Source organism: Lissotriton vulgaris, chromosome 2_1 (genome assembly GCF_964263255.1).
Source record: "Lissotriton vulgaris chromosome 2_1, aLisVul1.2, whole genome shotgun sequence".
Lineage (NCBI taxonomy): Eukaryota > Metazoa > Chordata > Amphibia > Caudata > Salamandridae > Lissotriton > Lissotriton vulgaris.
The window spans coordinates 2,091,847,933-2,091,865,033 of NC_141687.1; positions in this window are offsets into that span (position 1 = coordinate 2,091,847,933).

Below are 17,101 nucleotides of genomic sequence, written 5' to 3' on the forward strand. Positions count from 1 at the left end.
AGTAGTGTGCCTGATACAAAGAAACAAGTTGTTATTGAACCCATTAAACTCTGACGGTATAACAAAGAACACTGAAAACAAACAAACGTGGTCCACCGTGAACGCCAAAGTTCGAGAATACTACATGGAGTATAGCGTGAATATGTAAACAAGGGTGCATGTTATCAATCAAATCTTCCGTGGTCACTCAGAGAGTGTTCTAACGAATAATTCCCTATGGGGCTGCAGTGCTTATCCTACCTGCAAAAGATCGCTGTAAGCAGCCGCTGTTAAACACTTCCTGAATGAGTTCAAATGCATACGTTGAAGTGAACCGAAAGCAAATAGAGTGAAAAACCGGTAGTGAACTGCCGCAAGTGAGATTCAGTGAAAAACACTGCCATCATAACGACGAGATCCGCATGTAGAAAAGTGACAAAACATAAAAACATAAAAAGGGTGAGAACAGTAAAAGAACAAGTGTGCGAGACTCTGTGTGCTAGGCTGCTAATAGTGGTGTCAATCCCACTACAATTCTAAAGAAAAAATTAGTAAATGCCACTTTTCCTCAAAAGAGATTAAATCTCAAAATACACATTTAAGAAGTGTAGATGCCCCTAAAATCAAAACTTAGGAAACGTGAAACATACCCACAATACTAAATTAAACGTTACTCAATGATGTGTCTCTGTACAATACATATTGTTTACAAATAGCAGCAAAATTCTCATTGTTCATTTAATACCTTTGGGTGCAACAAATTGAGTTTGTGTGTCCAATACAGTTCACGTTGTAGTAGAAATTTCTTACTGTCTCTTCCTTCCTTTACTTATATTTGTTCCAAAACCATGTACCTTAATTCACTGATGTTGTGGTTCATGTCTGTGAAATGAGTTGCAACTGTCGATCTAAGATTCCTCATGCGTATATTGCTTTTGTGTTCAATAAGGCAAGTTTTGATTTTGCGTTCAGTCTTCCCCACGTAGGGTAATCCACATTTAAGCAGATATACGACATTGCTAGTGTCATAAGTTGCTGTCACCTTCAGTTTGGTTGGGGTGCCTTCTGTAGGGTGCATCAAAGTGGTGCATCTTATAATGTTGTTAAAATTACTGCAATTATGACAGGGAATAGTTCTTGTGTGAATTTGATTCGGCATATTGGTATTCCTTTGCAATATTTGTTTCAAATTTTATGTGCGATGATAAGCAAAAATGGGGAATTGTTGGAATATTACCTGGAAATCTGTTTCTGCCTGAAGTAATGGCCAATATTTTTGAATAACTAGTTTTGATTTTTAAGCTCTTTGTTGACAATTTTGACACATTACCATTATCTCCTCATGTTTGTCTGTATAAATGTTGGGTTTAAGTAACTGTACCCTTTCTTTCTATTTGGCTCTGTCCTTTGCTTCCTGTAAGATAGATGCTGGACATGCTCTTTGTTTGAATTTGGATATGATGTTTCCACTGTTCTCATTGTATATTTCTTCAGATGAAGAGATGCATTTCACCCTGAGCAATTGTGCATAAGGAAGATGTTTTTTCAAACTCATTTGGTGAAAACTGAAAAATGTTTAATAAATTGTTTCGGTTAGTTTGCTTGGTGAACACAGACGTAACTAGTTTGTTATCTTGTAGCATGATGTTAACATCTAGAAAGGAAATTCTTTCCATATTGATGGTATGTGTGAATTGGATTCTTTCATCAATAGTGTTCCTCTGACTGATTCCCTGGAGTAAATCGCTTTCTCCACCTTTCCAAATCAAAAATGTGTCATCAATATACCTATAATAGGTAATCAGGTTGTCTTGCCAAACGACCTTAGATAAAATATGATTTAATTTGAACCGATGCATAAAGAGATTTGCATATGCAGGAGCTGCGGAATTTCCCATAGACGCTCCTGATCATTGGGAATAGTATCTGTCATGCCATGTAAAATAACTATGATACAATGTGAAATGCATGAGTTCCTACAGGAATACTTTGAGATCTTATTTATTATTTATTTATTTATTTAGAGTTTTGTATAGCGCGAACAAGACCCGTGGGTATCAGAGCGCTTAACATCGAGGAAGGTTATACATTTCCAATTCGGTATCAATATACAACAGATAAATAAGATATAACAGAGACTATGACAATAGAGAATGTCTAACTATATATATTCCAAACACATGTGCAATTGGTAAAAAGAAGTGATAGAGACCATGATCAGTCGCTAAATTGAGGTAGAGGTTATATAGATTATATAGTTTGGCGGATATAGCCGAGGCTTGTGTGTGGGGTCAGTCTCCTGTCAGCGATAATGTTCATGTGGAGGCCACCCTTCCGTTAATGAAACAGTTCATACCAACGATCTATCGGCTTCCCTATGCGAGGTATTTACTCATCATTAGGCTTTTCATTTCACGTTTAAACTGTACAGTATTATGAATCTTCCTAATGCTAGGGGGGAGTGAATTCCAGACTCTGGGGGCAGCTCCAGAGAATGCTCGGTCATAAGTCTTTTTCTTTCGGAAGAAGGCTGGTCTCAGCAGCAGTTCCTTGGCGCTTCTCCCTGGTCTGTTTCCTCCCGATAGCTTAATTTTCTTGGCTAGGTATCCTGGGGTGTTATGGTGCACCGCTTTGTGAGTAATACATGCTATCTTCATTTGAACTCTAGCCTCATAAGGTAGCCAGTTTAGTGCTTTTAGGTGAGGCGATATATGATCAAATTTCCTAGATCCAGTGATGAGTCTTGCCGCAGCGTTGAGACAGGCTTTTAGTGGTGCTGTGGAAGTTTTAGGTAGGCCAGTTAAGGTAGAGCATCCATATTCGATCCTGGATATTACTAGGGATTGTATAGCTAGTTTTAGATCTGCTTCTGAGATGAAAGGTTTTAGTTTTCTTAGGTAGTTCAGATGGAAGCGGGCACTTTTTGTAAAAAAATTAATGTGGGCTTTCATGTCGAGTTTCTCATCTAATGTGATTCCTAGTGATTTGGCAGAGTTGACTAGGGTAGGTGTGCAGTTTAGCGCAGTCACCAATTTGGTCCATTCCTTTATTTCTGGGTGGCTCCTTGGAGGTGAGATTAGCAAGAATTCGGTTTTCTGGGCATTTAATTTCAGATGATTCGAAGTTAACCATTGTACAGTCATCCTTAGTGTTTCATTGATTAGATCTATGTCTTCAAGGGAGGCGATCTTTAGGTATATTTGCGTGTCATCGGCATACATGTGGTAGGATATCTTTGAATTCCGAAGAATGTCTGTGAGGGGTTCGACATACAGGTTGAATAGATCTGGGGATAGTGTTGAGCCTTGCGGGACCCCAATTGCGTTGGGACATGGGGCGGAGATTGCTTGGTTAACCATGAATCGTTGAGATCTGTTACTTAGGAAAGAGTTGAACCAACTCAGGACGTTTCCGGATAATCCCATCCTGTCCTGTAGCCTGATCAGAAGTGCCTCATGATTTACCGTGTCGAACGCAGAAGACAGGTCAAGGAGAATCAATAGGCAAGCTTGATTTTGGTCTAGCTTCATTTTTCTCGTTGTCAATAAGGAAGGATTCCATCGCCTTAAGTCCCAAATCACATAGGATGGAGTTATACAGCTACTTCATGTCAATAGTACACAACAGTGGTTCAATATCCTCGTCAATCTTGATGTTGTTGATTTTTACTATAAAATATGTAGTATCTTGCAAATATGTTGACATTTTTTGGACACAGGTTTGTAAATGTCGGTCAACGCATTTGACTCTTGGTTTGTCTATTGAATTCCAGGTGCTCACAATAGGTCTGAAAGGTGGTTTTTCCAAGCTTTTGTGGATTTTTGGAATCATATACAGATAAGGTGTACTAGAGATATCCTTGATTAGAACATTTGTATCTAATTCATTGATAGTTCATTATCTGTCAATGATGACATTCAGTACTCTGCTGAATTCTTTGGTCAGATTTGAAGTCAGCTCCATGGAAATGGTATTATCAGTGACCTGTGCATGCATGTTGTCAAGATAAAAATCAGTGTCCAGAATAACTAGTGCTCCACCTTTGTCCACCTTACAACACATGATTTTTCATTAGCAGGCAGTTTTTATATAGCATTCCGTTCCTTTATTGATAAATTAGTTCTCCTCTTTTCTTTAACTATGAATATATTGTGCAGTTCTCTCTGTACTACAATCTCAAATGAGTCTAAAACTTTATGACTCAAAGGTGCCACAAATGAACCTCTGGGTTTTAGATCTAGCAGGTTCCCTTTTTCTTCTCTTGGTTTTGGTTCAATTATGTTCCTGAAAAATGCTTTAGGTGTAAAGTTCTCATAAATTTGAACAGACAGATCTGTGATTCCAATTTGTTTGATTCATAGGTGACAACATAAGACATACCTTTTTGTAGAGTTTGATTTTGAAATGCTGATAATTACATTTTTGAAATGTTAATGACTAGACTCTCTGGCTTCTGGTGGATTTGGCTATTGGCAGTTATTTTTCCTTTGAATTTTGCCCTCCTGGTTCGACGGGTGTATACTGGCCTCTTCCTAAAAAAAGTAACTGTTTCGGTATTTTCAGCATTTGAAGTAGAAGGTCCACTGTCCTTATTGAAATTATTATTTCTAGATGGTGGTCTTCTTTGGTGGCCTCTTAGTTGTGATTCATCTGATGAGGATGTTTCTCCTTCTGTAGCTCGATGATTGAATGGTCTTTGTTGTCTCCGAGAGGCATAAACTATGGCCCAACAGCAAACCTCTCCCAGTTTATAGTCCACGGTATCCCGCTTAAACTTGAGGAGCTTTCTTTCATTTATCTTTTTAGTGTATCTATCCAACTGGGAGTTTATATCCTTAACAGTTTTTCCCATTCTTCGCTGGACAATTTTTTACTCAATTTATTTTTTAACTGTCACTTCTTTCTGAAGTTTCTCCAAGGCTTTTGACAATTCTTCCACAATTAAAAAATTAAATCAAGTGAGCATTTGTTTAAAATGCTGTACCAACGTTCAGTAAATCGTGTGTTATTTTTGCACAGGGTGGACTATAATGGTATTGGTAAGCAACTTGGTATCCCTTGGACTTTGTGGTATCATATTAGGGTGCTGGCGTGGAGTCGCTGATTGATTTATCTTTTAGCTGCAAACAGTAGCAGCTTAATATGTGACTATTGTACAGATCCTGTGCTTGAAGAAACGCATTCTCGTTCTTGGATTAAAGAGTAGATGCAGTTTTTATCTTCTAATGAAAAGCCAAACGTGTTGGCTTTATTTCCGGTTATATTTGCTATATCTTCGTATGAAATGTTTTTGATGGGTGCTGACCGATGGGATCAGCAGATAATTTATTGGTGAGAGTTTAGAAGCGGTCGCACTCGCTATTATTCCCCTAGCAAGACTGCCCCACATTATTTGATTTAGACTTGCCAATGCCTGCTTTGTGAACAATGGATCTTCAATGTACCACAGTCATGGTGAACATGCCTGAATTAGAAGAACAAGTAAATAGCATACATTGAGCTCTGAGTGATTGCTGTGTGTGAATGTGTTGAGATGATTCATGTGGTGGAAGGCAGTGACATTGAGTATTTGTTTATCTGTAGCTATAATGCTTAAATGTATTTGTGATGATTTACAATGTTAGTGGCCTACCAATGGCTGATCATTTTTTCCCTGATGGTGAGTTTTTTCCTTCCTCTTTGAGAGATAGCAAGATCTCTTCACCTGGTCCACTGGACAATGCTTTGTTTAATAGTTTTATGTTTTATACTTCTGAAAAATCTCTTGATGTGCAACAACAACATTTTGCTCAGGTCGATCTATTGCATTTGAGTCAGACACAGTTGGTACAGAGCCAGACGCCTTACTCTGAGTCAGGAGGATCAGGGATGATAGAATGACTCAAGACATGGGTGTGACTGCTTGAGAACTGTCACCAGAAGAAGTAAGTTTTCAACTTTACTGAAACCAATCTATTTGGTGATTACTTTAAAGTGGCTTAAACAGGCCTTCCCAATTCTGTGTATTGGTGGTGAGTGGTGACAGCATGCATTGATTTTACTTGATTGGGAAAAAGTCAATGTTGCTGGGTTTGTGGGCTCAGTGCTGTGTGGCTCAAATTTGAAGTAAGTGGTGGTTGGGTGGGGGGCCTGTTGTGGAAGGTAACTGAAGACAGACATTTAGTCATGAATGATCATCACATTGTGCATGCGCTGTTAGGCTACATATTATTGTTATTTGATCCATGATGATGAATTGATGATCATGATGACAGTTAAAAGTTTGATCAGCCCAAAATAGATAGTTACATGCAGTCACTTTTTTGTAATTTTTGTTTGTTGTAAAATTGCCCTCACCTAATTGTTCATATATCATGTATTAATCAATGAGTGCATAAAGGGCACTTATTTTCTTCTCTGTTGTGCAGACTCTGAGCCTTCTCAGTGGACTCCTTATGAAGTTTAACTTCTTTCTTTCTCCTTGATTCTACAATATCATTATAGTTTCTCAATCTGCAGACCCTCTTACCCTGTGTCAAACTGGAAAACTAAATTAACACTCACCCTTACCTTACTGGACCACTTCCACCAGGATACCATGATTGACAGATCCTCCCATTGGCTGTACTCACTCTTAGAAACATAAGCGTTACTTTAGGAAGTACTCTGTGATCTTTCTGGTTGGCCATCATTGCTGCCGTCATGAAGAACCTCCCATCCGCCGCACAATTCATTCCTTTGCCGCCTTGAAGATCCTCCCTTCTGCTGCATATTTATTCTTAGAAACATAAGCTTTAGTAGAATTGGTGGTCCGTGCCTCTCTTTTATCAGCCCAGCGTCCCCTTCACGGCCACAGCACTTCGAGTTTAATATGCACAGCGGGCGTGAAGAAGGTACTGTGTTGATTAAAATAATGCTCACAGCCACTTGAAGTCCACAGTGTTTTATCTACCAGTATGGCATCCACGCGCCTTTCACTAATCAGCACGGCGGCCGCCTGTTCTTACTTTCATTTTTCAGCACTGCTTTGAGAGTTTGTCTTTCTCTGAGACAGTGCAGTTTATCATGTCAGTGACCTGTCTTCCATCTGCAATGGCTTCTTTGAACTTTCCCGCACTTGACATATTCTGATGTGTGACACTGCCTTTACCAAGGCGGTCTTCACATCACTGAGGCTGCTTTCCCATCAGCGAATCCCACTCATGTATTGACACCTCAAATCACGTTATTTTAAAGGCCCCACAAGGTTTTTCGCAGGCTGTGTGATTTATTGAGGTGTGACTTAATAATTTACATTATTCATTGATCAAACTCTTACAGGTGCAGATGTGGTCAAGGCAACACCAATTCAGTGCAGGATGAGGATCTTCAGCTCTATGTATAGCCTATACTGGCCATATTTATTGTTTAACCACCCACGTGTGTTCGATATTTTCAGAAGAACATCATTGGCAGCATCATCATTCAGGCACTGTATTGCATCAAAACGTATCCTTATCCAGTTAGTAGTTCCAGTCAACTTCATTTTGTAACTTTTAGTAGCTCACCATTTTTCTGAATAATTCCATATGGCATTGCTTAACATATTTTCAGTGTTGTCTCTCTTCTTGTGTACTAGTAGTCTAGTCTGGTGACTTTTTAAAGCTTGCATTTAATAACAGCATTAACAGCACTTTAGTTCGCTTCCTGTGATGAACAGTCTGTATCCTACAGTTTAGGTGTGCTTAGGAGGGAGTGGGACCTCGCTTCTACTACTACCACCATCATGGCACCTTGGTAAACCATTCTGCACTTGCCTCATCTAATCAGGTAAGATAACTGTGTTTGATTGCTGTACTACCATCTTTATACAATGGAAATTCACCCCCCCCCACTCCAAGTCCTTAGGGGTTAATATAGGTGCAGACTACAGAGAATAGGAGTAGGGAGTATTAGGACAAGGGAGGGTACAATATAACTATTTTGTTGTTACACTATCAATAGATTTTAAAAACTAGCTGCAGCAAAGTCAGCAGTGCAAAGTAAAAGAGTAGCACCCCATAAAATATTGAAATCCTAATGTGAAACTATAAAAAATGTATTCCCCTAACAATATGAACTAAAGCCACAACTGGCCCAGCCCTCTCCCTCTTCCCAACCAATGTCCCAAGTAGTGTCCAAAGTAAAGTTCAAAAATGAAAATGTCCGTACAGAAAATCCCAAAAATGTTCTAACTCCCACATTCCCATCCTTTCACCACAACAAGTCCCACTCACCAAAAAAAGTATTAAAAATGGGACAGAAGAGGGCAATTATGGGGAGCAAGGAGCTTCTTAATGATGTTCACATGCCTCTCTATTCATTCTTCCTGTCTGGCATTCATGCACGCCAGCCTCTGCATAATGCAGTGCTGAAATATATCAAAAAAGGGGGGAGCAGGAGTGATGAAATGGCAGCAGCCGGCTGCCATCAGACCATGACGATGGTGTACCGGAGGTACTGGAGCCTACCTGGGGCCCAGGGCATCTGCAGCTGCTGCTGGCACCTCCTCCATGACCACCAGCAGCTGGTAATAGCCCCTGATGCCCTCCAGTTCCCTCTGCCGGGTCCGGGCTGCTATCTCCTGCCTGTTAGGAGTTTGATCAGCAAGAGTAGCTGTATCAAGAAAGAAACAAGAAGGATTGTAAACAATGCTCTTAGGAAAACACACAAAAAATATATAGTGGCATAGTTGCCGCACATTTGCAGATTTCCTTGGGCCATTCAATTTTGATTTGATTAGAGTTTCAGGCATTATACACTATGGAGTACACAAGTATTCATCTCTGTCATGTTGAGCTTAATTAATGGAGGCATGCTAGCTCAGCTGGCACTCTAGACATATTTACATTACTTTGCTACTGTCTGCAGGTGGGGAAGCTGTACTACACTTATCTTATTCTTATCATTGCCATGATCTGTTAAATGCCTTTCGATTTCCTCCTGCCTAAAAGGCAGATGAATAGCTACTATGAATGTTATACATCACGTGAAGTACTCTAATAAAAAACAATCATGCAGACAGACATCCTTATGTCTGCCCATAAGTAGATGGTGGGAAAACAATGCACTAAAGTACAAGGAAAGGATTAAGGAACAGTGTACTGTATTTGGAACGTTACTCACAGACTATCCTATCTGCAAAATTAAAATGGATTTACTCTAAAGCCTGCTTTACTCCCTGGCGTCACCCTAAGTCAGCAGATTTTGACATTACTTTTCTCCAACAAAATAGATTTGCTTGGCAGTAAGGAAAAGAATTATAAGGCATTTTGCTGCAGGTAAGTTATAGGGATTAAGCCGATTAGGTAGATATTTCACTGCTCATCATCATCAAGTGCCTGCTCTTTTGTTTGTAGTGAGTCACTTTGTTTGTTGAATGGGAACAATGTGAACAGTCATGATCCGTTATGGAGCCCATAATAAAATATATCACTTGGTCAGAAGAATGTGGCACATGCAAAGAATTTTTTTATTTTACTTTACGAAAGGCTGGGACATAAGGAATTTAGGAAAGGAATTATGGACTAGGAAGTGAATGAGCGGGCACTGGGAGTGAAGGGAAGCACAACTATGTTTTTCATTGCCATGAAATTTGTAGATGGGCAAACACATTAACTGAGGCACATTGCACAGCCAACAATGCAATGTCGCCAATGTAACCATGCAGTCAATAGGTCACCATGAGTGTTACTGGCAAAAAGTTCATGAGTAAGGAGGGAGAGAGGTGATTGAGGATGGATGGTTAGGTAGGAATATACATAATATATGTCGTAAAAATCCTGTGAGTCAAGGGAATAGTCTGAAATACCACCTCAACCCTGTGAATCAAAACCTGGATTAAACCTTTCCAAACAAGTAAATGTGAGAAGAACACCACTACATAGGAGTCCCTAAGTCCCTTGTTTTTTCTCCATTCAAGGATTTTTACTTTCATCACTGCACTGTTCTTCTAGTATTATTATTCTTAACCAATGGCTTTGCTGCTCACCGTTTAAGTTTTACAGTCTCTTAATCCAGTCTTCACCTATGAAAATCAAAGATTCATCTATCCATTCATCCCTACATGACTTTCAGTCTCAACAAACCTTTCACCAACAAACATTTACCCACCTGTTCATCCTTTCACTCATCAAGCCCACCTGAGGACTCCTTTTACCCACCCAGGCTGGCATTGTTTCGCCCATGTATCCTTTCATCCATCCTTCACCTCCCCCAATGCATCCTTCTCTTCCAATCATATTACATTTTACCCATCCTTTCTACTTCCATCTGTCTTTCCCTTTTCCGTCAACCTATTATAGTTAAAGGTCTTTATGAAACTTTGTTGAGTTGTAGATCGAAGAGATCATTACTCAACTCCTGCTGCATTTGCTAAAGAGGGGTGTGTTCAACTGTTCCAAAGTCAACAGTACAACCCTGCACTGAGTATATATTTAACTGACAATAAGCAAACAATATGACTTAGCACATCCCGCCACACCCGCTGGCTCACCCCTTTGTACCGCTGCCTCTTCTGCTGACTGGCTGGTGCCGTCACTGCTGGCCCCGGCACTGGTGGTCGGTGCGGCTAGAAAACACAATACACATTTATTAGATGGCAGATACGCCTCCACTTATTACTTTTTATAACAAAATACAACCACACACATGACTACATTTCGGTTACACTATCTTCAACCAAAAATATCAGGATGAGCATGTTGTTGATTGCAATTTTTGAAAAGCCTCAAGACAAATTCTAATGGAGTGGCAGAGCTATTGATGTATCTGAGTTTTTGAAAAAATACTGTCTTTCTGAAAAAGAATGAAAATATTTGAACTAGTGATTATAAATGACTAAAATAAACTAGTGGCGTTGGCAAAAAGCACATTGGTATGTTTCATTTGTACTAGTGTTTGACATAAAAGGGGTTAATTTGAGACTAGCACTGGCATTCGTGTTGTTATTTACGTTTATTTGACTTAGCCTTGCTGGTTAGGAGTCTAGACCGTGTGTTGTTGCTCGGACATAAAAGACCAGCACTGCCACCTCCATCTCTGAAAACAAGACACGGGGAGGCACTCCGGCCTGGCACTGCCTTCCCCCAAAAAGGCGGCTGCTGCCCTTTCTTTTGGCACCCTGCTCTGTGATGGCACTGGGGGGCCTAGGGGAGAAAAAAAGAAACTTGAAAAAGAACTAAAGAAGGTGAAAAAATAAGGAGGTTAGGCAAAACAATAAACAATACAAAACTTTAAAAAACACACAAAAAAGTAGAAAAAACATAAATTACAAACTTGCAAAAAAAAAGGTGAGACAATCAATAAAAATGAGGGAACATTTTTGGGGGGGAGGACATCAGATTAAATAGATTCATAAAGCATGAAAAAGTAGGCCTGTACCATAAACAGAGTGAGAAACAAGATGGCCGTGCCCATGCACACTGAATCGTGCAGTTTTGTGAGATTTCCGTCCGAGAACACACTTCGAGTTGCTGTACAGCACGAACGTCATGCGAATGAGCTGGAAAAAGGAACCCTGCCCGATCGCAGAACTCCGTGTAGTGCTGCAGATTTTTTTAACAACTTTGCAGAGTTCTGCATAGCAAGGCTATGTGAACACCGACCCGGGCCTAGAAAGAATACCCAAATCAAAAAAGTCAAATTTTTATCTTTATCAAACATAATAATACTCAAACAACAACGAAATGCCTGATTTGACAGATCAAAACAAAGGAAAACTAACTCTTTCAAGTTTGTTGCATCGTTAAGAGTCAGAAAAACGTAAACGAATTCCGGCACAACATGATCACTGCAACAAAGATAATATATAGGTAAAAGTGTACCATTCCGACACTGTGCTAATAATAATGCTAAACAATGCAACCCTTACTAAAAGGGTGCACGGTACTGAGCTTCTGTGGTGCTGTAGTTAAAGTGCACATCTATCATATGTAAGTTAAAACTAAAAACCAATCCAAAGGCCACTAGATGCTGATTACTTCCGCAAGGAGCATCTGATAAATACTGCACATGTGTGTATCCCATGCATCACACTGATGAAATATTTGAAGGTGCAGAGGATCACATAGTGGGAGTGAAGCGCAAACAACTCTAAATTAATGATTGACCACACCTAAAGGACAAATGAATCAAACAAAACAAAACCTAGTAAAACAAAAGTTGCAAAATGAAAAAAAAGCAATAAAGCCCCCTGAAAGTAGAAACGAAAAACACACTCCTGCTCTGTTTAAAAATGCATCAAAAGAAAGGATATTTGTAAACATCGATACATCTAGTAGTTGAATAAAAGAGTAATTATTGAAGTTAATTCATATAAACTACCCTGAGAAGGGCAAGAATGGAGAAGCCTTCTCATACGTCTGCTCCTGCTCCTCCTACTGTTCACTCAAAGATCTACATTCCATTATTTGGTACATACTTAAACTGAGGTGTGTACAAACATCCAGAAGAAAAAAAAATAACACAACACACTCCTCCATCATCAAAATATCTATATAATGGAAATGTGTTAAATCAGAAATTTAATTTTCATTTTCTAATAAAACATTAATAAAAATTCAAACATTAAAAAAAGGAAACAACATTTAAACACCAATGGAAAGAAAAGTAATTCACTACTCACAATTGTGAGAAAAATATAACATTTCTGGGAAGGTAAGAGGTGCACAATGTGTGACATTTTTCACAAATATAATCATTTAGGGCTTGATTTAAGTTTTGGCAGACGTATAGTTCTTTATTGACCTGGTATCTGCCAGGCCAAGGGTACTCTACCCTCCAAATTTGAAAGCAACTACCAAGCTGTCACTATATTTCTATCAATGCCCTTTTCGGGTTGATGCATGGCTCCATAACATGATGGAGTAGTCCATCAAACTTTTATTTTTCATTTAGAAAAAGATTAATCCGAAATGGTATTTTCTTTTTTAACATAAAAAATAAATGCTCCCTTTGCCATGGGAGCGCTCTCCCATGGATAGGGAAGGTTTAATGGTGTTTCACTGTCCCATACCTCCTTAAAATTAATGGCGGTGGTAAGCAGTGAAAATTGACCTGTATGTACGTCCATCTAATTTAGGTGGAAGGACATAGAGGTCAGCCTCCAACGACTCTTACTCCATTAGACAGGTGGATGGGTGTAACCATGGCGAAGATGTAGTAGTCTCCAGAGTGGTTAGACCAATGGTCTACCCACTTCTAACTCTTTCGGGTAGACCAATACGTTGCTGGTTGGAATACTTTGTCTCCATTGCGACTGAGTTTACTCACCACCAACATATAAATTGGTCTCTTGGTCTCCTCGGTTGCATAATCCTTTATTCTCAATGAGTGGCACCGAGTCTTGGAAGATTGTTTTTATTTCAGTTTGAATTGATATCATTCTCCATTTGACCACGAGATGTACATGGTTGTGCCTTTTGCTCACAAGAGGAATTCGATTTCATTTGTCCATTTAGCTAACAAGCGGAATTTTGTTGTGTTTCTTCCAAACTCAGTAGCTTTGACAACCAATCACATTTCCTACAGTTGCTACTTTGATACTCGTCCAAAGGAATAGAATAACTATCCTTCCTTTTGCACATGGGAATTACATTAATGTGCCACACCTTATCAACACTAAGATGAACAGAATAGCAAAATACTTTATTTACAAGTCAGTGGTTGAGAAAAACGTCCTTGGCCTCTTTTGAGAATTATGAATGTCCTCACTCTAACACGATCTCCCACTTTTATGTGGACAGTTTTGTTAATTTGTTTCATGTCATAGTGTCTTTTATAAATAGCTTGAGTTTGCATTAAACTTTCTCTAATATTAATGTGACCGATTAACTTTCTTGGAAATTGACATTCAGCCTATCTTATATATTGTGGATAGAGTGCTACCCCTCAACGACCTGATGAAGTACACAGAGTAACTTTGTATGCCTATATGGTGCGGAATAGCGCATTTCTCAATCCCAATAGTTTTTTCTTGCCCTGCTGAATTGAATCACTCTGTTGGAATGTTCTTCTCATCGTTCCTAACTGGATAGTATACGGAAGTCGTTTTATATGAAATACCATTGCACTGTAAAGATTCTTCAAACACATCTGATAAATACTTAAGTCCATTGTTATTGACAATACATTTTATCAAGGAATTTTACCACAAAAATGAAAGCTACTTTGTCTACAATTTCAATACAATACCATATCATAGAGATCCCTATAGAGAACCACTATCTTGGGAGGGCTGGAGCGCCATCCCAACGACGAATAGATATAGTGGCCTTGAGTTGGTTGACTGACCATCACAGGTTGAAAAACACCCCAGCCCCAAAATAAGGGAATTAGAGGGTAATATTGAACCACAAACAACTCAAACCCCAAGTAGGGATCCCCAAACTTTGAGTGTCGTGTCTTGGAACATTGCCGGTCTCCGTCCCAAGATTGAGGACGGCTCTGCCATAAGTTTCCTAGACAGACACCAAATTGTATGTCTCCAGGAGACATGGTCACCAACAGAATTACACCTTCTGGTTTTCAGGACGTTCTTCTCTCCAGCCTTGGCTGGGAGCATGGGCAGAGCAAAGGGGGGATTAACTATCTATATAGCGAATACCATACAACAAATAAAAATAACCACTCTTGAACTGGATGTACATTTCCAGCTTCTTTCCCTCTCCCTACCCAACAATGAGACTGTCCTACTCATTAACTTCTACAACAACTTGGAGGAAGGAGAATTTCTGAGAGTAATACTAAACCTAAATGAAAAACTCTCTAATTTTAGACAGACGAAAGGAGGGAAAGGTGTTGTCTTTTTTTTATGGGGAGGGGATTTCAACTTGCATCACTGTCCCCACTTTAGTAAAAACTGTGGTGGAATGGTTAACGAGCTGGATATCCCCCTTACTCATTTTTGTCACACCAAATCGGGCACAGCCATGAATGACCTTCTGTCAGACTTGGGCCTCATAGTAGCCAACAATCTAAATTCAAAAACAAGTACGCTAGAACCAACATATGTAGGGAGGGGTTACTAGTCTACTGTCGATTATATCCTCATATCAGATGGGCTGTCAAATAGGACTAAGCACGTTGAGGTTCTATTAAATACACTAAGCGATCACTCCGCTATCAGGATAGAACTCAACTTATTACATCAACAATCCCTAGCATCAACGATAGCTAAAGCTCTGAACCAGAACAACCTACATCTGGCTCAGGTAAATGGTTATACTTTCAAATGGGGGAAGATAAACCCTGGGCAAATCACCGAAGAGGTGATTAAAGCAGCCTACCCTCACATCATAAAATGCCTTGATCTATTCACGACAGAGGAGGAAGTCATAAGCAACTTCTCTAAAATTTTAACCGTTATCAAGGGCCTCCTAACAAAAAAATCAAAGCCAGAAACTTCAAATAAGAGAGGTTGGTTTAATCATACCTGCACCTCGGCACATTCCAAGCTTAAAGTGGCCCTGAATAACGAAAATAGAGATCCACAGCTAATTGCCACACTCAGAAAAGAATATCTGTCTGCCCGTAAGCAGAGAAAGGCTGAATTAAAGCAGGCCTTGATGGACAAACTACATAAAAGTGCCCTACATAAAAACAGCGAGGCATTCTGGCGAGTAGTAAAATCGCCCTTCTTAGCTGACGATAACCTCCCAAAAATAGAAGTGGCCATAGATGAAGGAGCATGGGTTTCTCACTTTTCAAAAATTTTTAAGAAACAAACGCTTTTTGGAAGTGAAGAAATAACTCATCCAGCTATCGTCTACCCCATTACAATAGAATTTGACATTTCCGAAGTCCTCACGGCCCTAAAATTAAGTAAAAATGGAAAAGCTCCGGGCCCGATGGAGTCCCGGTGGACATCTTTAAATACAATATGGACCTCTGGGCCCCCATATTGACCAGGGTGTGTGCGGCAGCTGCAAAAAAAGGCCTCCTGGAATCCTGGACCAAGTCTGTTATGGTCCCTATCTTTAAAAAAGGAGACAGTCAAGAGCCTACCTGCTACAGCACCATCTCACTGTTGGATTCAATGGGTAAGGTAGCCGGTAGGGTCATCCTTGAGCGTCTCCAACAGTGAGCAGAGGATAGGGGGGTACTGTCCGATTTACAATTTGGCTTCCGGGAAGGATTTGGTACAGCAGAGCAGGCTTTAAACCTGTCAATAATCGTGGGAAAATATATCGATGCAAAAAAAGATAACCTCTATATGGTGTATGTGGATCTGTCCGCAGCCTTTGACAGCGTGTCCCATTCAAAATTATGGCTAGTCCTGTCACAAATGGGTGTGGACCCCTCACTGTTAGATTTTCTGAGGGAACTATACTCCAAGGCTTCTGCAAGAGTACGTTACGGTGTCAGGGGCGAGTTGACTGCATCTTTTGGAGTAGAGCGTGGAGTCAGGCAGGGATGTGTCTTGACCCCCTTCTTATTCTCCTTATATACAAACAACCTGGAGATGGAGCTTCTGAGGGGGGCTCAAGACCTCCCCCAAGTAAAACAACGCCCGATTCCCGCTCTGCTCTATGCAGACGATGCCGTCATCCTGGCCCATACCCCACGTGAGTTACAAAAGGCGCTGACCAGGTACGCAGATTTCATGGGCACTCTTGACATCCACATTAATATTAAGAAGACCTTTGTAATGGTGGCAGACAAAGGGAAAAAAGGGTTTAGGGACATATCCCTCAATAACCAAAATCTCGAACAGATGGCCCAGTATCCTTACCTAGGCATCATAATAGATGAAAAATTGAATTGGAAAGCGGCAGTTGAGTCTAGAAAGCATTCCTTTAATAGGGCAATAGCTGCTCTGATGTTCTTCTCACAAAAAGTGGGCAAACGGTCGCCTGTGGAACTACTGAAAATTTATAATGCAAAATGCCAGACAATAGCTCTGTATGGGGCTGGGGTTTGGGGGCACGTGGACGTCAGTGCTCTACAGGTGGCAGAAAATTCCTTTTTAAGATTTCTTCTGGTGGCACCAAGGCGAATTTCCACATATGCTTCCCATATTGAATTAGGTATACCACACATTGAGGACCTGGCAAAAATCCAACCTTTGATATTGTGGCGGCGTATATGGACCTCAGATAAAAACATGTTAACTAAAGGGATTGTG